The sequence below is a fragment of the Chiloscyllium plagiosum genome, unplaced genomic scaffold (genome assembly GCF_037043375.1).
Source record: "Chiloscyllium plagiosum isolate Xiang-an unplaced genomic scaffold, Cpla_swu_hap1 HiC_scaffold_35, whole genome shotgun sequence".
NCBI lineage: Eukaryota > Metazoa > Chordata > Chondrichthyes > Orectolobiformes > Hemiscylliidae > Chiloscyllium > Chiloscyllium plagiosum.
In genome coordinates, this window is record NW_028270173.1 from 54457140 (window position 1) to 54482332 (window position 25193).

General features: G+C 54.0%; 1 pseudogene across 1 annotated transcript; it reads right to left on the bottom strand.

The window, feature by feature from the left end:
* Window positions 1-3560: 3560 nt before the first annotated feature.
* LOC148140930 (class I histocompatibility antigen, F10 alpha chain-like) lies at window positions 3561-11797 on the bottom strand (annotated as a pseudogene). Its single transcript, XR_015753106.1, has 6 exons — window positions 11028-11797; window positions 9869-10129; window positions 9154-9428; window positions 8760-9038; window positions 4475-4588; window positions 3561-4076 (listed from the first exon to the last, which is right to left on the bottom strand). The product of XR_015753106.1 is annotated as a class I histocompatibility antigen, F10 alpha chain-like (transcript).
* Between the last annotated feature and the right edge of the window lie 13396 nt (window positions 11798-25193).

Below are 25193 nucleotides of genomic sequence, written 5' to 3' on the forward strand. Positions count from 1 at the left end.
CCTCTCCACTTTAAGAACATTCTGCACCCTCTCTGAGACATCCTTGATTCTGACACCAGGGAAGCAACACACCATTTTGATTTTTCACTGCTTACCACAGAAATGTCTGTCTGTACCTCAAACTAAAGAGTATCCTACCACAATCGATTGCTTGGAATCTGATGTACCCTTTATTACATTAGAGCCTGTCTTGAAACCAGAAACTGGCTGTTCATGCTACATTCCCCTGTGAGAATCCATGACACTCTATATTTTCCAAAACGGCATACTTGTTTGAAATGGGCACAGACACAGAAGACTGCTGCACTACCTGCCTACCTCTCTTACCTTTCCTGGAACTAATCCATGTATGTGACTGTATCTGTGACTTTTCTCCCTTCCTATAACTGCCATCCATCACACTCCCTTGCTCTTATAAATTCTTCATTGCCTCTGACTGTCACTCCAACTGATCCAGTCTATCTGAAGGATTCACAACCAACGGCATTTATTGCAGATATAATCCTCAGTAACATATAAACTCCCTCTAGACTCCCACATCCGACAAGAAGAGCATATCACTCTGCTGAAGGCCAATTTTTCTTCTTCCAATCTACAGACCCAAAAAAACCCCATCTTGTTCCTCTACAAAACACTGCTCCAGGCTAACCTCATACTTATGACTTCAGGGACATATCTCAGTAAAATACATAATCAATAAGAACCCATTCTAAACGCTGTTATAGATATACAGCAAGGCTCTACTTAAAACTATTCTCTTATCTGTTCCTGTGCTGTGACCTCTCCCAAACAGGTTCCTCCAAGATCAGTTGTGAATTTCCCTATTTGTTAAGTTTTCCAATACACATTCCAATGTCCAGCGATGCATAAATTCAAACAGCAAAACGCAGTAACTGTGCAGGTTCACTGCTGTGTCAGTTAGCGATCTGGTTTCTTTCTCTCTCTCCTGGACTGACCACGTGCTGCCTTTATCTGTCCTTCTTCCTTTAAAAGTGCCACTATTTTGACTCTTTTTCCCCTCTAAAATTTCAAAACAATGCAATAACATATAAAACAGTAATTGCTAGTTCTGGAATTCAAGGAAAACACCTCCAACAACTAAAAAACATCATAAAAGGAACAGCCTTTTATAGCCAGAAATTTTTCATGTCCTCCATCTTTGATACCCAGAATCCCTCACGCTCTGGACAGTAGGTAAACTAACACAATTACCAAGTTGGAGATCACTAGCGAATGGGTCTTATCACCAGAATTTCTGAATGCAGGACTTATCCCCGAAATGTTGACTATACTGCTCCTCGAATGCTGCCTAACATGCTGTGCTTTTCCAGTGCCACACTTTTCGATTCTGATCTGCAGGTTGTACAATCTTCACTTTCTCCTACCAGAATCACATACACAGATGCCTGATGGTTTGCTCAAAGGTGACATTTCCTTGGGAGACATTGGGCTTCTGTCTGGGGGGGTCAAGTGAAGTGGTGAGCAACCATCTCTTCAAGGGATATTCTTCCTCCTCCTTCTCCTCTTGGATCCATCCACACAATTGATAAAGTTGTAGTGAAGATCTGAGACAGCCCAGACTGGAGGAGAAGGAGGATGTCATGGCACCTGCCAGGAGAGTGGCTACACACATGGGGGAAGCTCTTGTTGTAGTCACATTCTGGTTTGGGGAGGGAGTGGAAGCCCTTTCTGTGACAAATCTCATTGACTGGTCACAGAGTCTCTTGAAGGTCACACAGGGAATAGGAGGATGCCCTGCAGCTGAGGAGATCCAGTGAATATAAGAAATCCCCTTGTGCCTGTGGCCCCATGACTGCAGTGACATTAATGATCTGTCCATCACCGACCATAAGGCTCTGGGGCTTGGTCCCCTCCAGCTATGCTCACACTGACAGTTAATGCTTGATTAAGGACATCATCACAGTGTTTTTCCTGCCTCTCTCTCTCTCTTAGGGATCTGTCCTTCCTATGGAAGGTCAGTCACCTCAACCTCTGCAACCTAACAGACGTTACCAGCTGCAGTCTTCCATTTGTACATGACCAGTTTGCCAGCTTTGCCATCTTCTCCTCTTGCCCAGAGATATTGGTTCAGATGGCACTGCAATGTTAGAGATGCCCCCCCCCCCACTTGAGTCATAGCATTCCACCTTTCTCCCATTGGTGAAAAAGATCTGTTCAAAGACGGGGACTGTAGTCCTGTATAAAGATCTCATCTGGTAATGGAAGACAATTGAACAATGAGAATATTCACAACATCAATGAGAAAAATAGCTCTGACGAAAAATGAGGGAAATTAGTTTGACAGGTTTTAATAGTGTCTGGGAGGGTGAGACATGGTCAGGAGGGGAGTGAAATTAGTCTGACAGGGTTTAACAGTTAGAGATAAAAAAAACTGCAGATGCTGGAATCCAAGGTAGACAAGCAGGAGGCTGGAAGAACACAGCAAGCCAGGCAGCATCAGGAGGTGGAGAAGTCAACGTTTCGGGTGTAACCCTTCTTCAGGACTGGGGGCGAGTGTAATGGGAGATGCAGAAAAAGGGGGAGGTTGGGGGAGGGTGCAAAGCAGTGAGGCAGTGTTCGGTGAACACAGGTAGAGGTAACGACCTGGTTGGTCGATGGGAGGACTGAATCCAGTTGGTAGCTGGAAGGAAGGGTTGGTAGGTGGAATGGAATGGAGGGGGAAGGGCTGGAAAGGGAGTCGTGAAATGGGAAGTGAGGTTATTTGAAATTGGAGAACTCAATGTTGAGTCCTCCGGACTGTAGGCTATCCAAGCAGAAGATGAGGTGTTGTTCCTCCAATTTGCAGTCTGATTCATTGAGGCAATGAAGGAGGCCAAGGATGGTCATGCCAGAAAGGGAGTGGGAAGGGGAATGAAATTGGGTGGTGACTGGGAGGTCGGGTTGACCCCTGTGGACCCCTGTGAGATGCTCAGTGAAAAACGCCCTTAGTTTACATTTCTATGGTATCCCCATTGCACAGAAGACCACATCAGGAGCATGGGATACAGTAAACTAGGTTGGAAGAGAGGCAGGTGAACATCTGTCTCACCTTGAAGGACTGTTTGGGGCTCTGGATGGAGATGAGCGAGGGTGGCGAGCCAGTGGGTTTTGCATCTTTTACGGTTGCAGGGGAGGTACCAGGAATTTGGTGGGTTTGGTGGAGAGAGTGGTTCAAATCAAGGATGATGAAGTGGAATGGTTCTTGTGGAAGGCAGAGCGGGTTGGGGAGGGACGATGTCCTTGGTGGTGGGGTCTGGTTGCAGTTGGTGTAAGTGTTTAAGAGTGATGCGTTGGATGTGGAGACTGGTGTGCTGTAAGATGAGGACAAGGGGAACCCAGTCTTTATTGGATTGAGGGGGAGTTTTAGAGCAGTGGAGAGGGGAATGGAGGTGGTGTGGTGGAGAGCTGTCTGGATAACAGAGCGCGAAGAAGCATTTTGTGTCTGGGAGTTGAGACAGGGTCAGAAGCGGAGTCAAATTAGTCTGACAGACTTTAACAATGAGGGGAGGGTGAAGTAGGAGCAGGAGGGGAGTGAAAACATCAGACATACATTGATGATATAAGTTAAAAAATGTCATTTATTGAACATAAGAGCATAAGAACAAGATCATCTGGCCCGTCTTGTCTGCTCCGCCATTTAATAAGATCTTGGCTGATCTTTTCATGGCCTCAGCTCCACTTACCCACCCTCTCACCATATCCCTTAATTCCTTTACTGTTCAAGTAAGTATCTATGTTTTAGCTTTAAAAACGTTTACTAAAGTAGCGTCAACTACTTCACTGGGCAAGGAATTCCATAGATTAACAACCCTCTGGGTGAAGATGTTCCTTCTCAGTTCAGTCATGAAGGATTTGGACAGTGTAGCCCAGTGCAGGGGAGGAAGAGGGTGAGGGGGTGGAGAGTGAGGGAGAGGAAGGTGATGACAAATTGATGTGTGAGGGATTGGAAGGAGAGGGAGTGGGAAGTGTGGAGATGAGGAAAAGGAGAAGAGACTGGGGTTTGAGGGACTGGAGACTGAGTGAGGAGTGTTACATCTTCCAATGCCTTCTATATCATTCACTGTCTCTTGGTAACTCTGCAGAAACAAAATAAATGTCCATTAGAATGGGGAATAATCCATTCTCAGAGAGTGAGAACATAACCGTGTAAGGGAATGGAAATTGTTTCGGTAATTCTCAAGCCCACACTCCCCTCCATCTTTACACTTTATGGAGATCTCTCCCATTCCATCAATATTCAGTCAGTGAGGATGTGAGTGTGTGTGGTGGGTTTAATGATAAATATTAGACCTGGTCTGGGCTGATCACATAAAGGAAGATCAGACAGGGAACGAGACGTGTTTATACGAGTGTATCTGTGTGTGGGAATTCAATCAGTTCCATTCCCCACAGTGCCCTGTACTCCCAGTACTGGAGACTCCCCCACACTCACTCTGTCCCCTCAGTTCCACATTCCCCTCTCTCTGATTCTTACCTCTCCATGGCCTTTTCCACATGATTATTCCGAATATTCCAATAACAACCACAGCAGTGAACACGAGTCCAAATATTGTACCAATGAAGACTCCTCCATTCCTTTCTCGGATTTCTGAAACACATTTGCATAATATCTGGATTGTCTCTGTTCCTGGATCCATTCCCATTGGGATTGATGGGATTGGTTGAAATGCTGATTTGACCCTCTCCCAATTTCACTCTCCAGTGAAGTCACTAAAGATTCTGTTGATGGACATGTAAACACAGTGTTGTCCCTACCCCGGGGGTTACCTTTCTGGACAGTTCAGTTCCCATTCTCCCTGATGCCTTTGTGTCCTGTCCTTACTCAATCCCCAGGGTTACATTAGACAGCCCAGGAGGCAGCACCACTGACAGCTTTCACATCAGACTTCAAAGGGAGGAGGAATAAACAGACCTTGGGAAACTGGGCAGAGAGGATAATGAGGAAAATAACATAGAAACAGAGCAAATACTTCAAAAGAAGTGCTTGATCAAATCTATCCCCAATACTTAGTCCTAATCCACTGCAGTGAACCCACAATGGTGAAGACATAAAAAGGTGAGGGAATCCAGCTCAAAGAAAAGGATCCCACAAATGTTCAGAGACAGTGGGACAGACACCTAGACAAGGATCAGCTGATCAAACAGAGTGTGGGTGGATTTGTGAAGGGAAGCTCATGTCTGACTGATCCCATTGAATTTGGTGAGAAGCTCAATAAGCTAGTGGATAAGAGAGTGTATATGAATCTGGTCCATAAGGACTATGAAGGTCATTGATAAGGTTCCACAGAAGGGATTATTGACAATAATAGTTTGGAATTGGAGTGAATCTTTGATACAGATTGAGAAATTGGTGGGAGTTAGGAGACTGAGATTGGGACCAACATAAATAAACTCCCACTAGTTGAATCTGATGAATTGCTTTTCTCAAGGATGTACCTATGCTGAAAGGAGGCAAGATTAGCAGCTCACCGTTCCAAGATTTAGAGGTTTCAGGCCTGATAGAGAGGAATGTAAAAGGGATGGGTGTGTTGCATTACTGATTAAGAGGAAGCTGCAATAAGTGAGGATGTCTTGGAAGGCTGATCCAACAAGGCCATATGGATAGAGTTCAGAACTAAACAAGGTGAAGTCTTGATGATGAGGTTACAATTAGAGGCTCCCCAATAACCAGGCATTGGAGGAACAGATATGTCGGCAGATCTTGGAAAGATGTAAATACTTCAGTGCTGATGTAGTGTGTAATTTTATCTTCTCCAATATTTACGGGAACTCTCAGTGCCAGGGATTTAGACGGAGAAGAATTTGTTTGGCACATCCAGAAGTGTTTCTTGAAACAAAATGTCAATAGCCCAATGAGGAAGGGGCTGTACTGGATCTTTTATAGGGGAATGAGTCTGGCCAGGTGATCGAAGTTTCAGTGGTGAACTGAGGAACAGTGATCATGATTCCATAAATTTTAAGATAGTTATGGATAAGAATAGCTCTGGTACTTGATTGAAAGTGCTAAACTGGGGGAAGGCTAATTACAATAGTATTAGGTGGAAACTGGAAAAAATAGAATGGGGGCAGCTGTCTGAGGGTAAATCCACATCTGAAATGTGGGAATTGATCAGAATTCAGGATCAGTCTGCTCCCATGAGGATGAAAGACAAGGATGGCAAAAACAGGAAACCTGGGTGACAAGAGGTATTGAAATTTAAGTCAAAAAGAAAAAGGAAGCATATGTAAGGGCCAGGAAACAAATCAAACAAGGTCCTTGAAGAATATGAAGGAAGGGAAAGAACTAAAGCAAGGAATTAGGAAGGCTAAAAGGGACCATGACATATCCTTGACAACTAAGATTAAGAAAAATCCCAGGCATGTTTATTGGGAGCAAGAGGGTTGCTGGACAAAGGATAGGTCCACTCATGGCCAAAGGAGGGAATTTATGCCTGGAGTCAGAGGAAGTGGGTGAGGTCCTTAATGAATACTTTGTATCGGTATTCACCAAAGAAAGAACATGGATGATGTAAGATTAGGGAGAGGTATGTTGGTATTTTAGGGCATATAAATATTAAGGAGGAGGCGGTATTGGATATCTTGAAAGACATTAACAGTTATGTCCCCAGGGCCCAATGGGATTTATCCCAGGTTACTGAGAAAGGCAAGGGAGAGAATTGCTGTGGCCTTTACAAAAATCTTTGTCTCCTCTTTAGCCACAGGCAAGGTCCCAGAAGACTGGGCAATAGGTATAATCCCAATAATTACAGTCCAGTGATGCTAACATCAGTGGTAGGAATATTATTGGAGAAGGTTTTTAAGGACAGAATTTATTTGCATTTGGAAAAGAATGGACTTATTAAGGAAACTCAGCATGTCTTTGTATTGGAGGGGGAAGGTCTTGCGTCTCAAATTTGAGGAATTTGAGTTTTTTGAGGAAGAGATGAAGATAATTGATGAGGGCAGGGCATTGGATAGTGTCTATGTTGACCATACTAAATTGACAATGTTGCTCATAATAGGTTGGTATAAAAGATTAAGTCACATGGGATCTGTGGTGGATTGGTAAATTGGTTTGTTCATATAGGATAGACAGTAGTTGTGCGGGGTGATTTTCTGACTTGATGGCTGTGACCAGTGTTGTTCTGCAAATGGCAGCACAAGTGGATAAGGTTGGAAAGAAAATATATGATACTTGCCTATATCAGTTGGATGCATTGAGTATAAAAGTTGGCAAATCATGCTGCAGCTGTATAAAACTTTAGTTCGGCCATGTTTTGAGCATTGTGTGCAGTTCTGGATGACACACAATAGGAACTATGTGGAGACTATGGAGAGGGCACAAAAGTGGTTTACCAGAATGTTGTCTTAATTGGAGTGTACTAGCTACAGAAAGAGGTTGGACAAACTTGGATTGTTTTCACTAGAACATTGGAGGCTGAGGGTGACCTGACAGAGGTATATAAAATTATGAGAGGCATGGATAGGGCGGATAATCAGAGTCTTTAGTAACTCAAATACTCTGAGGCATTGGTTCAAGATGAGATGGGAAGAGTTGAAAGGAGATGTGCAAGGCAAGATTTTTCAAATGCGTGGTAGAAGCTGGAATGTGCTGCCATAGGAGATGGCAGAAGCAGACACAACAGCAATGTTGAGAGGCATTTACTCAGACATATGTATAGGTAGGGAAGAGAGGGATACAGAACTTTGCAGGCACACAGGATTATTTTAGAATGGTATCGTGGTCAGTGCTTACATGATGGGCTGAACAGCCTGTTCCTGTACTGTACTATTTTATGTTCAATGTACCTGCTGCTGTGTGCCATTCAGGATGTTTTTATATATGACTGATGGGGAAATGATCATAAAATCTGCCAGCTAAACGGGCACAGTCAAAAGCACCCTAGATTTTTTTGAGGTGACAGGTTGACCATCCTATAGTTGGTGATAGACTTCCTGCGCTTAGAACACACTGCGCAGGTTTGATTGGTATAGAGCGGCCGACAGCTCTAATAGTCCTGTCTGTGCCAAGAACTTGCTCATGAGTCCTGCTGAGAAGGGAAACAGACGGTGTCCCGATTGATTGACTGCGTCCAGAATTCAAAGCATTGGATAGAGTATGTCTATGCTTCTTCAGAAGGGAGGGCAGGGAGGAGAGAAATGGAGGGTGTTAAATCCAGGGAAGGAGAGAGGGAGGAAGGAAGGAGGGGAACTATATTCCATGTCCCATTGTGTAATAAGCACACGCAGAAAATGGTATATTAATTCTTTTGCTCTTTGCAAATCCTTAACTTAAATTGTGATTCCTGCACTTTCCTTTGCGTCTATGCAATGTATTATGGAATGGGCAATGTCTCCTTCAGACCCATTAACCCCTAATTATATATCTAAATGTTGTAGAGGGCTGTAATGCCTCAGCTTTTCAACATAATTGTTTCTTCTTTCATTCATGTGAATTGGATGTTGATGACTAGTGCCAGAATTTATTGCACAAATAATTTGGTGGTCTGGCCGGAGACATAGAGATTCAAAGTTGCATGTTTCTAGATGGCTTGAGATTTGGAGGCAGAGTGAAGGAACATTGATAGATGAAATTAGGGAATTTCTTCCATCATACTTCCCAATGGTTGAGACCATCCACATTAAATCAGATGAAAATTAATTTGAATATTTTCATACTGTTGAGATACTCAACTGAAAAGCAGCAGTGGGAATTTGATGCCCATGTATGCAAATCTCAAAAACAGGTGCACTGCATGTTAAACATTTATTTTCCTTACCCCACTGATAGAGCTGGGCCTCTGCCAGGCTGCTGTGTTCAATTTGACAGGAGTATTGATCCTCATCCTCAGCATTGATCTCAATCTCTTTCTGGATCTGATGGGTCCCATCGTGGTTCGGTCGTACCCCTGAGGATTGGGTCTCAGACATGACCTCTCCATTCCTTAGCCAGGTCACCTCGATGTCTACAGGATAAAACCCAGTGACCAGGCAGGAGAGAGTGAGCGGCTTATCCTGACCATTGGGCTCTCTCCTGGAGATGAACACTTCAGGCTGAACTGTGATGGGAAAGGGTGAAACCACAAACAATAGACAGACACTGAATGGAATGGGAGAGGTTTCATAGATCAGTGAGGTTAGATCAGAACATGGCATCAAAACAGAAATACATACCTTTCCTTTTGAAATAATCCTTCCCAGCTTCCAGATATCTATTTAAATAGAGAACACATGTTTCTTCAAGATGCGTTTTCCAAAATTTGTTCCAGGATTGATCCGAATCCCATTTCTCTTTAGTCATCACTGCAAAGTGATTTGCTGCGATCCATCTCATTTGTCTGACTCTAAACTAATGTAGTCCTTTCCATCAAATCCAAATCTCATCGATCTCTTCACAGAGCCATCTTCACTGATCTCAACAGAACGTATCCATTGGAGAGTGTGAATTCCTGTCAGTGATTAAATAGGGATCAATCATCAATAATTAATCACACACTGTTTGATCAGAGGGGGAGAGGGATCTAATATCAGATGGAACTAGGGGATCGGAGTCATAGTCTGATCAGAGGGGCAAGGGGATCTAGTATTCAATATAACTGAGTGGAGTGACCCAGGGGTCAGTGCTGGAAGATGGACTGAATGGAGTGACCCAGGGGTCAGTGCTATGAATGACCATGCCCCATTAGGTTAAGGCCATTTAACTGCACTGACCAATCTGCTTGTTTCCATCCACTCCTTTCAGAATTCTGAGAAGGAATATGTGTGTTCCTGAAATATTGTATCTCAGTCTCTAATTCCCAGTGTCACTATTTATAGCAGAATGTGACTGGTATTTGTCACACTCCCTTTCCAGAGCAGTGACTGGGAGATTTGTTATTACCAACCTTACCCGATGTCTGGTTTGTGCTCTTCATTATCAGATTCAGATGTTCCTTTGCTACATCTGCTCGTGCCTTCTCAAGATTTGTGATATCTTCCCAGTAATCCTCACCGAAAGTATCAGCCATGAACTGCATCTTCGGTATAGTCCGACCAAGATTAGTGTCAAAGTAACCAATTAACACACCATTGACCAGAGCAACACCTATAACCTTTGGGATATCACTAATTCCAGAGGTTGCCATGTATAGAACTACAAATCTGTCAGTTTCTGTAAAATATCAATTGAAAGAATTGATTAATAAACATTAACACAACTACCTGCTCCAAGCGAGCACCAATCTACACAGTGACAATTTCCAGTAATCCACCGCGATATGAGATTCACAGAATCCTGGCTGATACTAGAAACCAAATCACATTCAATTGGGTCAGAAATGGATGCAGCAGCCTCTCAGAACAGGGAAGAAACCCAGAATCAGAGTCACTCAGATGCTCAATGCAGTCAGTGAGGACACAGGGGAGGATCTGAGACACCATCCAGAGATTTGAGTATTAAACAGAAGATCACTAACCTATTCAGGAGGAACAGTAACCTGGAATGCACTTGGTCTATCACTAATCTGGGGCAGTGACCAGGGACACACCCAGTCTATCACAAAACTGGAAAGGTGACCAGGGACACATGAGGTTTATCACTAACCTGGAACAGTAGTACGGGAGACACCCAGTCTATCAGGATCCAAACGTGGAGCTGTGATTTATCGCTGTAACTCGGCCTATTCAACCATGAGGGCATGGGCTGGGTTAAACATGGAGTATCCTCTCCTCCCCGCAGTGGTTACAAGACTTTAGACCAGGAATGATGAAGCTGTTTGGCTTCTCCCAATCGATGTGAAAATTAAAATTATCCATTGGAACCATTTCCCATTTGCTCGGGGCTTCTCTGATCTCGGGGTTTCTACATCCTGCTGTCAGGAGACCTGGACACAAATCCCATCAGAGTCTCCCAGACTGTGCTGCCTTCAATGTGTAAAAGATCAGGCTGGCTGTATAACAGGCGGCTGATCAAACATCCCCCATTTCAAACTCTCCCCAAGAGATTCACATTCACCCCAGACACAGAGAGAGAGAGAGAGAGAGAATGGAAAGCTGAATTCTGTACTTACCAGGAGACACCCAGGAAAAACACAGGGAGATGGAGAGAAGGATCAGCAACATTCTGGGAATCCACTCTCCCTATTCCCATCAGGGATTGGGAATAAAACATTCTTGGGCGGAGGAACAAAACATTTATTTTATAACAACAGTCTATAAACTTGAAAACACAATAAGTGTCGAAATGACTTGTTACCTTGACAAAATTTAATTCCCTGAAGTCAAACAGCAGAGATACCGAGTGGATGATTGGTCGTATCAGAAAAACAAAACCAAAATTAAATAGGGACTCCGTTGTTTGCCACCAGTTACCAGGAGGCTCAAAGCCAGTCAGGGTGAGTTCAGACTGTGAAACAGGAACTGGGAGTTACACTTTTAGACCCTGGCACTACCCGTTTTCTTACAGGCAGTGAGAGAGCGTCAGAGTTCAGACTAATCCAGGTCTGAAAGAAGGTCCTGGACTGCACCATTCGGTCCTAAGGCCGGTCTAACTGTGTGTTCAGAACGGTCTGATCCCCGCTCTGATGTTATCGCCTCATGTCTCCAACCTGTCACACCAGAAAGACATGCTCCTTCGAGCGGGTAACTTTGAAATCAAGGTCCGCCACTACGTTCACGTAGTCCGGGGGAAGTTTGTGAAGCTCCTGAGCAGCCGAAATGGTCTTTAATCGCCCACCCGGCCCAGGGCTCGGGCCTCTGTGCAGTTGTGTTGTCCCAGGGCGTGGAAAGCGCCAGTTTTACTGGTTGCTGCCTATCACTGGGGGCTGGGGAAAGGATGCACTCAGTTACATTTTCGCTTCCCAGAAGATGAGCCATGGCTTGGGGTTGGATTCATTCCCAGTGGAAGTGTGGGGGCTGATTGGGGGGGGGGGTGTGTGGGGGCTGATTGGGGGGGGGGGGTGTGTGGGGGCTGATTGGGGGGGGGGGGGGGTGTGTGGGGGCTGATTGGAGGAGGGGGGGGGGGGGATCTCCGGGTGGGCGCTCAGTGGGAAACAACTAAATGTGGGGCAGGGCAAGCTGCCGGGGAGGGGAGAGACGGGAGCGGGGGGGGGAGAGAGACGGGAGCGGGAGAGACGGGAGCGGGGGGGGGGGAGAGAGACGGGAGCGGGGGGGGGGGAGAGAGACGGGAGCGGGGGGGGGGAGAGAGACGGGAGCGGGGGGGGGGAGAGAGACGGGAGCGGGGGGGGGGAGAGAGACGGGAGCGGGGGGGGGGAGAGAGACGGGAGCGGGGGGGGGGAGAGAGACGGGAGCGGGGGGGGGGAGAGAGACGGGAGCGGGGGGGGGGAGAGAGACGGGAGCGGGGGGGGGGGAGAGACGGGAGCGGGGGGGGGGGAGAGACGGGAGCGGGGGGGGGGGAGAGACGGGAGCGGGGGGGGGAGACACGGGAGCGGGAGAGACGGGAGCGGGAGAGACGGGAGCGGGGGGGGGGGAGAGACGGGAGCGGGGGGGGGGGAGAGACGGGAGCGGGAGAGACGGGAGCGGGGGGGGGGAGAGACGGGAGCGGGAGAGACGGGAGCGGGGGGGGGGAGAGACGGGAGCGGGGGGGGGGAGAGACGGGAGCGGGGGGGGGAGAGACGGGAGCGGGGGGGGGGGAGAGACGGGAGCGGGGGGGGGGAGAGACGGGAGCGGGGGGGGGGAGAGACGGGAGCGGGAGAGACGGGAGCGGGAGAGACGGGAGCGGGGGGGGGGAGAGACGGGAGCGGGAGAGGCGGGAGAGACGGGAGCGGGGGGGGGGGAGAGACGGGAGCGGGGGGGGGGGAGAGACGGGAGCGGGAGAGACGGGAGCGGGGGGGGGGAGAGACGGGAGCGGGGGGGGGGAGAGACGGGAGCGGGGGGGGGAGAGACGGGAGCGGGGGGGGGGAGAGACGGGAGCGGGGGGGGGGAGAGACGGGAGCGGGGGGGGGGGAGAGACGGGAGCGGGGGGGGGGGAGAGACGGGAGCGGGGGGGGGGAGAGACGGGAGCGGGGGGGGGGGAGAGACGGGAGCGGGGGGGGGGAGAGACGGGAGCGGGGGGGGGGAGAGACGGGAGCGGGAGAGACGGGAGCGGGGGGGGGGGAGAGACGGGAGCGGGGGGGGGGAGAGACGGGAGCGGGGGGGGAGAGACGGGAGCGGGGGGGGGGAGAGACGGGAGCGGGGGGGGGGAGAGACGGGAGCGGGGGGGGGGAGAGACGGGGGAGTGGGGGGGAGAGACGGGAGCGGGGGGGAGAGAGACGGGAGCGGGGGGGGGGGGAGAGACGGGAGCGGGGGGGGGGGGGAGAGACGGGAGCGGGGGGGGGGGAGAGACGGGAGCGGGGGGGGGGGAGAGACGGGAGCGGGGGGGGGGGAGAGACGGGAGCGGGGGGGGGGAGAGACGGGAGCGGGGGGGGGGGGAGAGACGGGAGCGGGGGGGGAGAGAGACGGGAGCGGGGGGGGGGAGAGACGGGAGCGGGGGGGGGAGAGAGACGGGAGCGGGGGGGGGGAGAGACGGGAGCGGGGGGGGGGGGAGAGACGGGAGCGGGGGGGGGAGAGACGGGAGCGGGGGGGGGGGAGAGACGGGGGAGTGGGGGGGAGAGACGGGGGAGGGGGGGAGAGACGGGAGCGGGGGGGGGAGAGACGGGGGAGTGGGGGGGAGAGACGGGAGCGGGGGGGGGAGACGAGGGGGAGGGGGAGGGAGACGGGGGGGGGACGGGACGGGGGAGAGGGGGGGGAACGGAGGAAAGGGGGGGGACGGGACGGGGGAGAGGGGGGGACGGGGGGGAGGGGGACGGGGGGGAGACGGGGGGAGAGGAGGGGGACGGGGGGGAGACGGGGGAGAGAGGGGGGGGGAGACGGGGGGAGGCGGGAGAGGGGGGGGGAGACGAGCGGGAGGGGGGGGAGACGGGAGGGAGAGGGGGGGGAGACGGGAGGGAGGGGGGGGAGACGAGGGGGGGGAGGGGGAGGGAGACGAGGGGGGGAGGGGGAGGGAGACGGTGGGGGGGGAGAGGGGGGGGAGGGGGAGGGAGACGACGGGGGGAGGGGGGGGGAGACGAGGGGGGGGAGGGGGAGGGAGACGAGGGGGGGAGGGGGAGGGAGACGGTGGGGGGGAGGGGGAGGGAGACGACGGGGGGAGGGGGAGGGAGACGAGGGGGAGGGAGACGGTGGGGGGAGGGGGAGGGAGACGGTGGGGGGGGGAGGGAGACGGGGGGGGGAGGGAGACGGGGGGAGGGAGACGGGGGGGAGACGGGGGGGAGACGGGAGGAAGAGGGAAGGGAGACGGGGGAGGGGGGAGGAAGTGGGAAGGGAGACGGGGGGAGGGGAGAGGAAGAGGGAAAGGGGACGGGGGGGCGGAGGAAGAGGGAAAGGGGACGGGGGGGCGGAGGAAGAGGGAAAGGGGACGGGGGGGCGGAGGAAGAGGGAAAGGGGAGGGGGGGAGGAAGAGGGAAAGGGGAGGGGGGGAGGAAGAGGGAAAGGGGGCGGGGGGGAGGAAGAGGGAAAGGGGGCGGGGGGAGGAAGAGGGAAAGGGGGCGGGGGGGAGGAAGAGGGAAAGGGGAGGAAGAGGGAAAGGGAACGGGGGGGGAAGAGGGAAAGGGAACGCGGGGGGGAAGAGGGAAAGGGGACGGGGGGGGGAAGAGGGATAGGGGACGGGGGGGGGGGAAGAGGATAGGGGACGGGGGGGGGAAGAGGGATAGGGGACGGGGGGGGGAAGAGGGAAAGGGGACGGGGGGGGAAGAGGGAAAGGGGACGGGGGGGTGGAGGAAGAGGGAAAGGGGACGGGGGGGTGAGGAAGAGGGAAAGGGGACGGGGGGGTGAGGAAGAGGGAAAGGGGACGGGGGGGAAGAGGGATAGGGGACGGGGGGGTGAAGAGGGAAAGGGGACGGGGGGGGAAGAGGGAAAGGGGACGGGGGGGGAAGAGGGAAAGGGGACGGGGGGGGAAGAGGGAAAGAGGACGGGGGGGGAGGGAGGAAGAGGACGGGGGGAAGAGGGGAGAGGACGGGGGGAAGAGGACGGGGGGGAGAGGACGGGGGGGGGAGGGAGACGGAGACGGGGGGGGAGGGAGACGGAGACGGGGGGGGAGGGAGACGGAGACGGGGGGAGGGAGACGGAGACGGGGGGAGGGAGACGGGGGGGGGGGGACGGGGGACGGGGGGGGGGGGACGGGGGACGGGGGGAGGAAGAGGGAAGGGAGACGGGGGGAGGGGGGAGGAAGTGGGAAGGGAGACGGGGGGAGGGGAGAGGAAGAGGGAAAGGGGGCGGAGGAAGAGGGAAAGGGGACGGCGGGGGAGGAAGAGGGAAAGGGGAGGGGGGGAGGAAGAGGGAAAGGGGACGGGGAGGGAAGAGGGAAAGGGGACGGGGGTGGGAGGAAGAGGGAAAGGGGACCGGGGGGGGTGGAGGAAGAGGGGGGGTGGAGGAAGAGGGGGGGTGGAGGAAGAGGGAAAGGGGACGGGGTGGTGAGGAAGAGGGAAAGGGGACGGGGGGGGAAGAGGGAAAGGGGACGGGGGGGGGAAGAGGGAAAGGGGACGGGGGGGGGGAAGAGGGAAAGGGGACGGGGGGGGAAGAGGGAAAGGGGACGCGGGGGGAAGAGGGAAAGGGGACGGGGGGGGGGGAAGAGGGAAAGGTGACGGGGGGGGGAGGAAGAGGGAAAGGGGACGGGGGTGAGGAAGAGGGAAAGGGGCCGGGGGGGGAGGAAAAGGGAAAGGGGTCGGGGGAGGGGAGGGAAAGGGGACGGGGGGGGGGGAAGAGGGAAAGGGGACGGGGGGGGAAGAGGGAAAGGGGACGGGGGGGGAGGGAAAGGGGACGGGGGGGGGGGAAGAGGGAAAGGTGACGGGGGGGGAGGAAGAGGGAAAGGTGACGGGGGGGGGGAGGAAGAGGGAAAGGGGACGGTGGGGGGGGAAGAGGGAAAGGGGACGGGGGGGTGGGGAAGAGGGAAAGGGGACGGTGGGGGGGGAAGAGGGAAAGGGGACGAGGGGGGGAATAGGACCGGGGGGGGAGAGGACTGGGAGGGAAAGAGGACGGGGGGGGGGGGAAGGGGGGAGAGGAGGGGGGGAAGCGGCCGGGGGGGGGCGGGGAGAGGACGGTGGGGGGGAGGAAGAGGACGGGGGTGGGGGGAAGAGGGGAGAGGAGGGGGGGAAGAGGACGGGGGGGGTGAAAGAGGACGGTGGGGGGGAGAAAGAGGACGGTGGGTGGGAGGAAGAGGACGGTGGGGGGGAGGAAGAGGACGGGGGGGGAGAAAGAGGACGGGGGGAGAAAGAGGACGGGGGGGGGGGAGGAAGAGGACGGGGGTGGGAGGAAGTGGACGGGGGGGGAAGAGGGGAGAGGAGGGGGGGAAGAGGACGGGGGGGGGGGGAGGAAGAGGACGGGGGGGGGAGGAAGAGGACGGGGGGAAGAGGGGAGAGGACGGGGGGAAGAGGACGGGGGGGGAGAGGACGGGGGGAAGAGGGAAGAGGACGGGGGGAAGAGGGGAGAGGAGGGGGGGAAGAGGTCGGGTGGGGAAGAGGACGGGGGTGGGGAGGAAGAGGACAGTGGGGGGGAGGAAGAGGACAGTGGGGGGGAGGAAGAGGACGGTGGGGGGGGAGGAAGAGGACGGGGGGAGGAAGAAAGAGGACGGGGGGGGCGAAAAAGAGGACGGGGGCGGGAAGAGGACGGGGGGTGGAAAAGAGGACGGGGGGGGGAAGAGGACGGGGGGGGAAGAGGACGGGGGGGGTGGGAAGAGGACGGCGGGGGGGGGGGAAGAGGACGGGGGGGGGAAGACGACGGGGGGGCGAAAAAGAGGACGGGGGCGGGAAGAGGACGGGGGGTGGAAAAGAGGACGGGGGGGGAAGAGGACGGGGGGTTGGGAAGAGGACGGGGGGGGGAAGAGGACGGGGGGGGTGAAGAGGACGGGGGGGTGAAGAGGACGGGGGGGGAAGACGATGGGGGGGGGAAGAGGACGGGTGGGGGGAAGAGGACGGGTGGGGGGATGAGGACGGGGGGGGGGGAGGAAGAGGACGGGTGGGGGGATGAGGACGGGGGGGGGGAGGAAGAGGACGGGTGGGGGGATGAGGACGGGGGGGGGAGGAAGAGGACGGGGCGGCGAAGAGGACGGGGGGGTAAAAAGAGGACGGGGGGGTAAAAAGAGGACGGGGTGAAGAGAACGGGGGGTGAAGAGGACGGGGGGGGGGAAGAGGACGGGGGGGGGAAGAGGACGGGGGGGGTGAAGAGGACGGGGGGGTGAAGAGGACGGGGGAGGAAGACGATGGGGGGGGGAAGAGGACGGGTGGGGGGATGAGGACGGGGGGGGGGGAGGAAGAGGACGGGTGGGGGGATGAGGACGGGGGGGGGGAGGAAGAGGACGGGTGGGGGGATGAGGACGGTGGGGGGAGGAAGAGGACGGGGGGGGAAGAGGACGGGGGGGGAGAGGACGGGGGGGAAGAGGGAAGAGGACGGGGGGGAAGAGGGGAGAGGAGGGGGGGAAGAGGTCGGGTGGGGAAGAGGACGGGGGTGGGGAGGAAGAGGACAGTGGGGGGGAGGAAGAGGACGGTGGGGGGGAGGAAGAGGACGGTGGGGGGGAGGAAGAGGACGGGGGGGGAAGAGGACGGGGGGAGAGGACGGGGGGACGGGGGTGTGGGAGAAGGGGGGAGAGGACGGGGGGGCGGAGGAAGAGGATGGTGGGGGGGGAGGAAGAGGACGGGGGGAGGAAGAAAGAGGACGGGGGGGCGAAAAAGAGGACGGGGGCGGGAAGAGGACGGGGGGTGGAAAAGCGGACGGGGGGGGGAAGAGGACGGGGGGGGGGGAAGAGGACGGGGGGGGTGGGAAGAGGACGGGGGGGGGGAAGAGGACGGGGGGGGGGAAGACGACGGGGGGGCGAAAAAGAGGACGGGGGCGGGAAGAGGACGGGGGGTGGAAAAGAGGACGGGGGGGAAGAGGACGGGGGGGGGGGTGGGAAGAGGACGGGGGTGGGGGAAGAGGACGGGGGGGGTGAAGAGGACGGGGGGGGAAGACGACAGGGGGGGGAAGAGGACGGGTGGGGGGAAGAGGATGGGTGGGGGGATGAGGACGGGGGGGGGAGGAAGAGGACGGGTGGGGGGATGAGGACGGGGGGGGGAGGAAGAGGACGGGGCGGCGAAGAGGACGGGGGGGTAAAAAGAGGACGGGGGAAAGAGAACGGGGGGGGAAGAGGACGGGGGGGGGAAGAGGACGGGGGGGGGGAAGAGGACGGGGGGGGAAGAGGACGGGTGGGGGGAGGAAGAGGACGGGTGGGCAGGAAGAGGACGGGGGGGGAAGAGGACGGGGGGGAGGAAGAGGACGGGGGGGGGGGGGAAGAGGACGGGAGGGGAGGAAGAGGGAAAGAGGACGGGGGGGAGGAGGAGGGAAAGAGGACGGGGGGGTGGAAGAGGGAAAGAGGACGGCGGGGGGAGGAAAAGGGAAAGAGGACGGCGGGGGGAGGAAAAGGGAAAAAGGACAGGGGGGGGAGGAAAAGGGAAAGAGGACGGGGGGAGGAAGAGGGAAAGAGGACGGGGGGAGGAAGAGGGAAAGAGGACGGGGGGTGGGGAGGAAGAGGGAAAAGGGACAGGGGGGTGGGGAGGAAGTGGGAAAGAGGACGGGGGGAGGAAGAGGGAAAGAGGACAGTGGGGGTGGGGTGGACGGGGGGACTTAGAGGATGGGGGGGGTATGGGGGAGGGGGGACTTGGAGAAAGGATTGGAGAAGGACAGAAGGAATGTGAGAAAAGGGAGGAGAATTGGGAGAGGAAGGAAGAGGAGGGTCAGGCCAAGGAGGAGAAAGAAGGGAGGGCCGACCGAACGAGGGATTCGCGGAGGGAGGGGTCTCAGCAGAACACAGATAGGTGTGGGGAGGGAAACATATTTAGTGGTGGGGTGTGAATGTAGGTGGCAGAAATTGCAGAGGAGTGGAAGGTGAGCATTGGGAAAGGAGCCGGAGTGAGGCGCGCTTCTATTGTTATTGTAGTTGGGAGTGTGGGCTTCGAAGGCAAGGCTGCCGGACTGGAGGAGGTGTGCTGGAGGGCATTGATGATCATGGAAGAGGGGAATTTGCGGACCTTGAAATAGGAGACCATCTGGGTGAGCTGGAGTGGAATTCGATACTAGATATGGCAGAAGTGGAGGATTTCGGAGTATGGAATTGTGCTTTTACAGAAGGGGCGGGGTGGGAGGAGGTGGCTTTGAACGAGATGTCTGTGTTGAGTCAGCCACTGGAGAGAGAGAGAGAGAGAGGTCCAGGAAGAGGAAGGCAATGTTGGAGATGGTCCATGAGGTCAGGATGGGAGGTGTTGATGAGGTTGATGAACTGTTCACTCTCCTTGTGGTACCAATACAGTCATCGATGTAGCGGAGGAAAAGGTGGGGGGATGGTGCCCATGTAGCTATGGAAGATGGACTGTTCCACATATCTTACAAAGATGCAGGCATAGCTGCGGCCCATGCAGGTGCCCATGGCTACATCTCCCACCCCAGTCTGTAGGAAGTGGGAGAATTCAAAGGAGAAGTTGTTGAGGGTGATGGCCAGTTCTACCAATCGAAGGAGAGTGTCAGTACAGGGAACTGGTTGGGTTGGGCGGTGTTGGGGGGAAGAGAGGAAGAAAAGGAAGGCTTTTAAAACTTTGTCACAAGGGATGGACATGTAGAAGGCCTGGATATCCATGGTGAAGATGACACATTGGGGGTCGAGGAATTGAAAATCATGGAGGACATGTAGGGTGTGGGTGGTCTCTGGGATGTATGTGGGGAGATCATGGACCAAGGGGGACATGGAGATAAGTTCAATGGGGCAGGAGCAGGGGAGAGGTAAAAACAATGACTGCAGATGCTGGAAACCAGATTCTGGATTAGTGGTGCTGGAAGAGCACAGCAGTTCAGGCAGCATCCGAGGAGCAGTAAAATCGAGCAGCAAACACCCTTCATCAGGAATACAGGCAGAGAGAGATAAGGGTGGAGAGATAAGTGAGAGGAGGGTGGGGGTGGAGAGAAAGTAGCATAGAGTCCAATAGGTGAGTGGGGGAGGGGATGAAGGTGATAGGTCGGGGAGGGTGGAGTGGCAGGTTTTGCAATTCCTACGCTAGCAGGGGATGTTGCCAGGACGGGAGGGTGGGTTGTAGGGGGATGTGGACCTGACCAGGTAGTCACGGAGGGAACGGTCTTTGCGGAAGGCGGAAAGGGGTGGGGAGGGAAATATATCCCTGGTGGTGGGGTCTTTTTGGAGGTGGCGGAAATGTCGTCAGATGATGTGGTTTATGCGAAGGTTGGTAGGGTGGAAGGTGAACACCAGGGGGGTTCTGTCCTTGTTGCAGTTGGAGGGGAGGGGTCTGAGGGCAGAGGTGCGGGATGTGGCGAGATGCGTTCGAGGGCATCTTTAACCACAGGGGAAGGGAAATTGTGGTCTCTAAAGAAGGAGGCCATCTGGTGTGTTCTGTGGTGGAACTGGTCCTCCTGGGAGCAGATACGGTGGAGGCGGAGGAATTGGGAATATGGGATGGCATTTTTGCAGGAGGTAGGGTGGGAAGAGGTATAATCCAGGTAGCTGTGGGAGTCGGTGGGTTTGTAAAAAATGTCGGTGTCAAGTCGGTCGTCCATAATGGAGATAGAGAGGTCCAGGAAGGGGAGGGAGGTGTCAGAGATGGTCCAGGTAAATTTAAGGTAAGGGTGGAATGTGTTGGTGAAGTTGATGAATTGCTCAACCTCCTCGCGGGAGCACGAGGTGGCGCCAATGCAGTCATCAATGTAGCGGAGGAAGAGGTGGGGAGTGGTGCCGGTGTAATTACAGAAGATGGACTGTTCTACATAGACAACAAAGAGACAGGCATAACTGGGGCCCATATGGGTGCCAATGGCTTCCCCTTTGGTCTGCAGGAAGTGGGAGGATTCGAAGGAGAAATTGTTAAAGGTGAGGACCAGTTCGGCCAAACGAATGAGAGTGTCGTTGGAAAGGTACTGTTGGGGCCCTGGTCGTGGCGGATGGAGGTGTAGAGCGATTGGATATCCATGGTGAAGATGAGGCATTGGGGGCCAGGGAAACGGAAGTCTTGGAGGAGGTGGAGGGCGTGGGTGGTGTCTCGAACGTATGTGGGGAGTTCCTGGACTGGGGGGGGTAGGACAGTGTCGAGGTAGGTAGAGATGAGTTCAGTGGGCAGGAGCATGCTGAGACAATGGGTCAGCCAGGGTGGTCAGGCTTGTGGATCTTGGGAAGGAGGTAGAACCGGGCAGTGCGGGGTTCCCGGACTGGGGTTGGAAGCTGTGGGTGGCAGATCTCCTGAGGTGATGAGGTTCTGTATGGTCTGGGAGATGATGGTTTGGTGATGGGGGGTGGGATCATGGTCGAGTGGGCAGTAGGAAGAGGTGTCCTTGAGTTGACGTTTAGCTTTGGCGGTGTAGCGGTCAGTGCGCCAGACTACCACTGCACCCCCTTTATCTGCTGGTTTGATGGTGAGGTCAGGATTGGAGCAGAGGAATTGGAGGGCTGTGCGTTGTGAGGGTGAGAGGTTGGAGTGGGGGGGGGGTTAGATAGGTTGAGGCGGTTAATGTCCTGGCGGCAGTTGGAAATGAAGAGGTCAAGGGCGGGTAATAGGCCAGCGGGGGGTATCCAAGTGGATACAATGTGTTGGAGGTGGGCGAAGGGGTCCTCGGTATGTGGACGGGAGTCCTGATGGTGAAAGTAAGCTCGGACGTGGAGGCAGCGGAAGAAAGTCATTGATGCGTGGACGGAGGGGGATGAAGGTGAGTCCTTTGCTGAGGACTGGTCGTTCGTCCTCAGTGAGGGGGAGGTCTAGAGGGATGGTGAAAACTCAGTAGGGCTGGGATCTGGGACCCGATGTGGGTGTGAGCTGGGAATGGGGATGGAGCCTGTAACTGGAGTTGGTGTGGTGATGGGGGAATGGGGATGGAGTCATGAGCAGGGGTGGTGTTCCCCTCAGGGTTCTGGGGGGCGGGGATGGTGACAGTGGGATCTGTGGGGGGCATGTCAGCAGAATGCAGGTGAGTGGCGCTGTTGGGGGGGGCGAAGTGGTGGCAAACACGGCAGTAGGGGAGGCAGAAGTCACTGAGCATGTGACATCGGTGATGATGTGAGGGGCAGAAGTGATGTCATGTGTAGTGCATGAGGCATTGTGAGGGGTGGAAGTGGCTGTGGGAGTGGCCATGATGGGGGCGGAAGTGACATCATCAATCAGCGTGGGGGTTGGCTAATGGCGCCCAAGCAGTTCCAGAGGCTGGGGGAATCTACTGGAATGTTTGAGGAGTACTGGTTATGGAGGTGGGTAGATAAAAGTTTGTTGTACTTACAGTTTTTGATGTTTGAGATGGAGTTGAAATACTGTTTGTTGAGAGTATGGATTCTCCTGAGGATGTAGTACAGAGTGGGTCCTTTGCAATTCTGAGAGAGTGTGGCCCTCAGCTGAGGCAGGGCAGACTGTAGAGAGGTTAGGTGCCAGCGCATTGCTGCAAGCGTGGAGCGGAGGATCTTGAAGGAGAACCGTTGCTGGTGTTTTTGAATCTGTAGTCTGTACTGTTTGTCCTGTTCGGGTCCGAACTCTGCTGGTTTAAAGGTGGTCTGGAGTCCGTGTGGGATGAGTTGGTTACGGAGGCAGGCACTGAGGAAGCAAATGTGGCTGTGGTAGCGAGTTTGTTTCAGGACATGGTTGAAGAGCTTCAGGGCAGAGGAAATGACCTGGGAGTTGCAATGGGAGAGGGACTCCCTGAGATTCTTGTAGAGAGAGGAGGAAAACTTCTTCAAGGCAGTTGTCCTTGCAAGACGATTCGCAGTAGGGTTAAAATTAGCTGGGTAAAAACAATGACTGCAGATGCTGGAAACCAGATTCTGGATTAGTGGTGCTGGAAGAGCACAGCAGTTCAGGCAGCTTCAGGGGAGATAATCAGTCAACCGGGGCAGTCAGGTTTGTGGATTTTGGGTAAGAGGTCGAACCGGGCAGTGATGGGTTGGGGAATGATGAGGTTGGAGGCTGTGGATGGGAGATGCCCAGAGGTGATGTGGTTGTGGATGGTTTGGGAGCTGACAGTTTGGTGATGTGAGGTGGGGGTCATCATCAAGGGCGCGGTAGGACGAGGTGTCAGCGAGTTGGCATCTGGCATCGGCAAGGTAGAGGTCAGTGTGCCATACTCTCACTCTTCTACTTCCCACATCTCCGGCTCTTGAACCCCACCCATCTGACCACAACAAGAATAGAAAACCCCCTGGTTCTCACCTTCCTCACCCCCACCCCAACAAATCTCCAGATACAATGCAATATCCTCTGCCATTTTCACCACCTACAGTTAAATCTCACCCTACCTGCATTCTGCAGAGCCCATTCCCTCTGTGACTCTCTCATTAGGTCCATGCTTCCCCCCACCACCAACCCACCCTCTACTCTCTACACCTTCCCTTGCCAAGACACAAGGTGTAAAACCTGTGCCCACACCTCCACACTCACCTCCATCCAAGACCCCAAAGGATCATTTCAAATACGACAGATGTTCCTGCACATCCACCCCCTCATTTACTGTGCCTGTTGCTCTCGATGTGGTCTCCTCTCTATTGGCCCATCTGGTCTAGATCCTGTTGTAATCTGAGGTAACCCTCTTCACTGTCCACTAACCTCCAATTTTGGTGTCATCTGCAAACTTACTAACTGTACCTCTTATGCTCACTTCCAAATCATTTATGTAAATGACGAAAAGTAGTGGACCCAGCACCGATCCTTGTGGTACATAGAAGTTCCCTGGATGCTGCCTGACCTGCTGCGCTTTTCCAGCAACACATTTTCAGTGGTACTCCACTGGTCACAAGCCTACAGTCTGAAAAACAACTCTCCACCACCACCCTGTGTCTTCTACCTTTGAGCCAGTTCTGTATCCAAATGGCTAGTTCTCCCTGTATTCCATGAGATCTAACCTTGCTAACCAGTCTCCATGGGGAACCTTGTCGAAAGCCTTACTGAAGTGCATATAGATCACATCTACTGCTCTGCCCTCATCAATCCTCTTGGCTATTTCTTCAAAAAAGCTCAATCAAGTTTGTGAGACATGATTTCCCACGCACAAAGCCATGTTGACTATCCCTAATCAATCCTTGCCTTTCCAAATACATGTACATCCTGTCCCTCAGGATTCCCTCCAACAACTTGTCCACCACTGAGGTCAGGCTCACTGGTCTATTGTTCCCTGGCTTGTCCTTACTACCTTTCTTAGCAGTGGCACCACGTTAGCCAACCTCCAGTCTTCCGGCACCTCACCTGTGACTATCGATGATACAAATATCTCAGCAAGAGGCCCAGCAATCACTTCTCTAGGTTCCCACAGAGTTCTCGGGTACACCTGATCAGGTCCTGGGGATTTATCCACCTTTAACTATTTCAAGACATCCAGCACTTCCTCCTCTGTAATCTGGACATTTTGCAAGATGTCACCATCTACTTCCCTACAGTCTATATCTTCTATATCCTTTTCCACAGTAAATACTGATGCAAAATATTCATTTAGTATCTCCTCCATTTTCTGTGGCTCCACTCAAAGGCCGCCTTGCTGATCTTTGGGGGGGCCCTATTCTCTCACGAGTTATCTTTTTGTCCATAACATATTTGTAAAAACCTCTTTGGATTCTCCTTAATTCTATTTGCCAAAACTATCTCGTATCCCCTTTTTGCCCTCCTGATTTCCCTCTTAAGTATACTCCTACTTTCTTTATACTCTTCTAAGGATTCACTCGATTTATCCTGTCTATACCTGACGTATGCTTCCTTCTGTTTCTTAACCAAACCCTCAATTTCTTTAGTCATCCAGCATTCCCTCTACCTACCAGCCTTCCCTTTCACCCTGACAGGAATATACTTTCTCTGGATTCTGATATCTCATTTCTGAAGGCTTCCCGTTTTCCAGCCGTCCCTTTACCTGCAAACATCTGCCTCCAATCAGCTTTTGAAAGTTCTTGCCTAATACTGTCAAAATTGGCCTTTCTCCAATTTAGAACTTCAACTTTAGATCTGGTCTATCCTTTTCCATCACTATTTTAAATCGAATAGAATTATGGTCGCTGGCCCCAAAGTGCTCCCCCACTGACACCTCAGTCACCTGCCCTGCCTTATTTCCCAAGAGTTGGTCAAGTTTTGCACCTTCTCTAGTAGGTACATCCACATACTGAATCAGAAAATTATCTTGTAAGCCCTTAACAAATTCCTCTCCATCTAAACCTAACATTATGGCAGTCCCAGTTGATGTTTGGAAAGTTAAAATCCCCT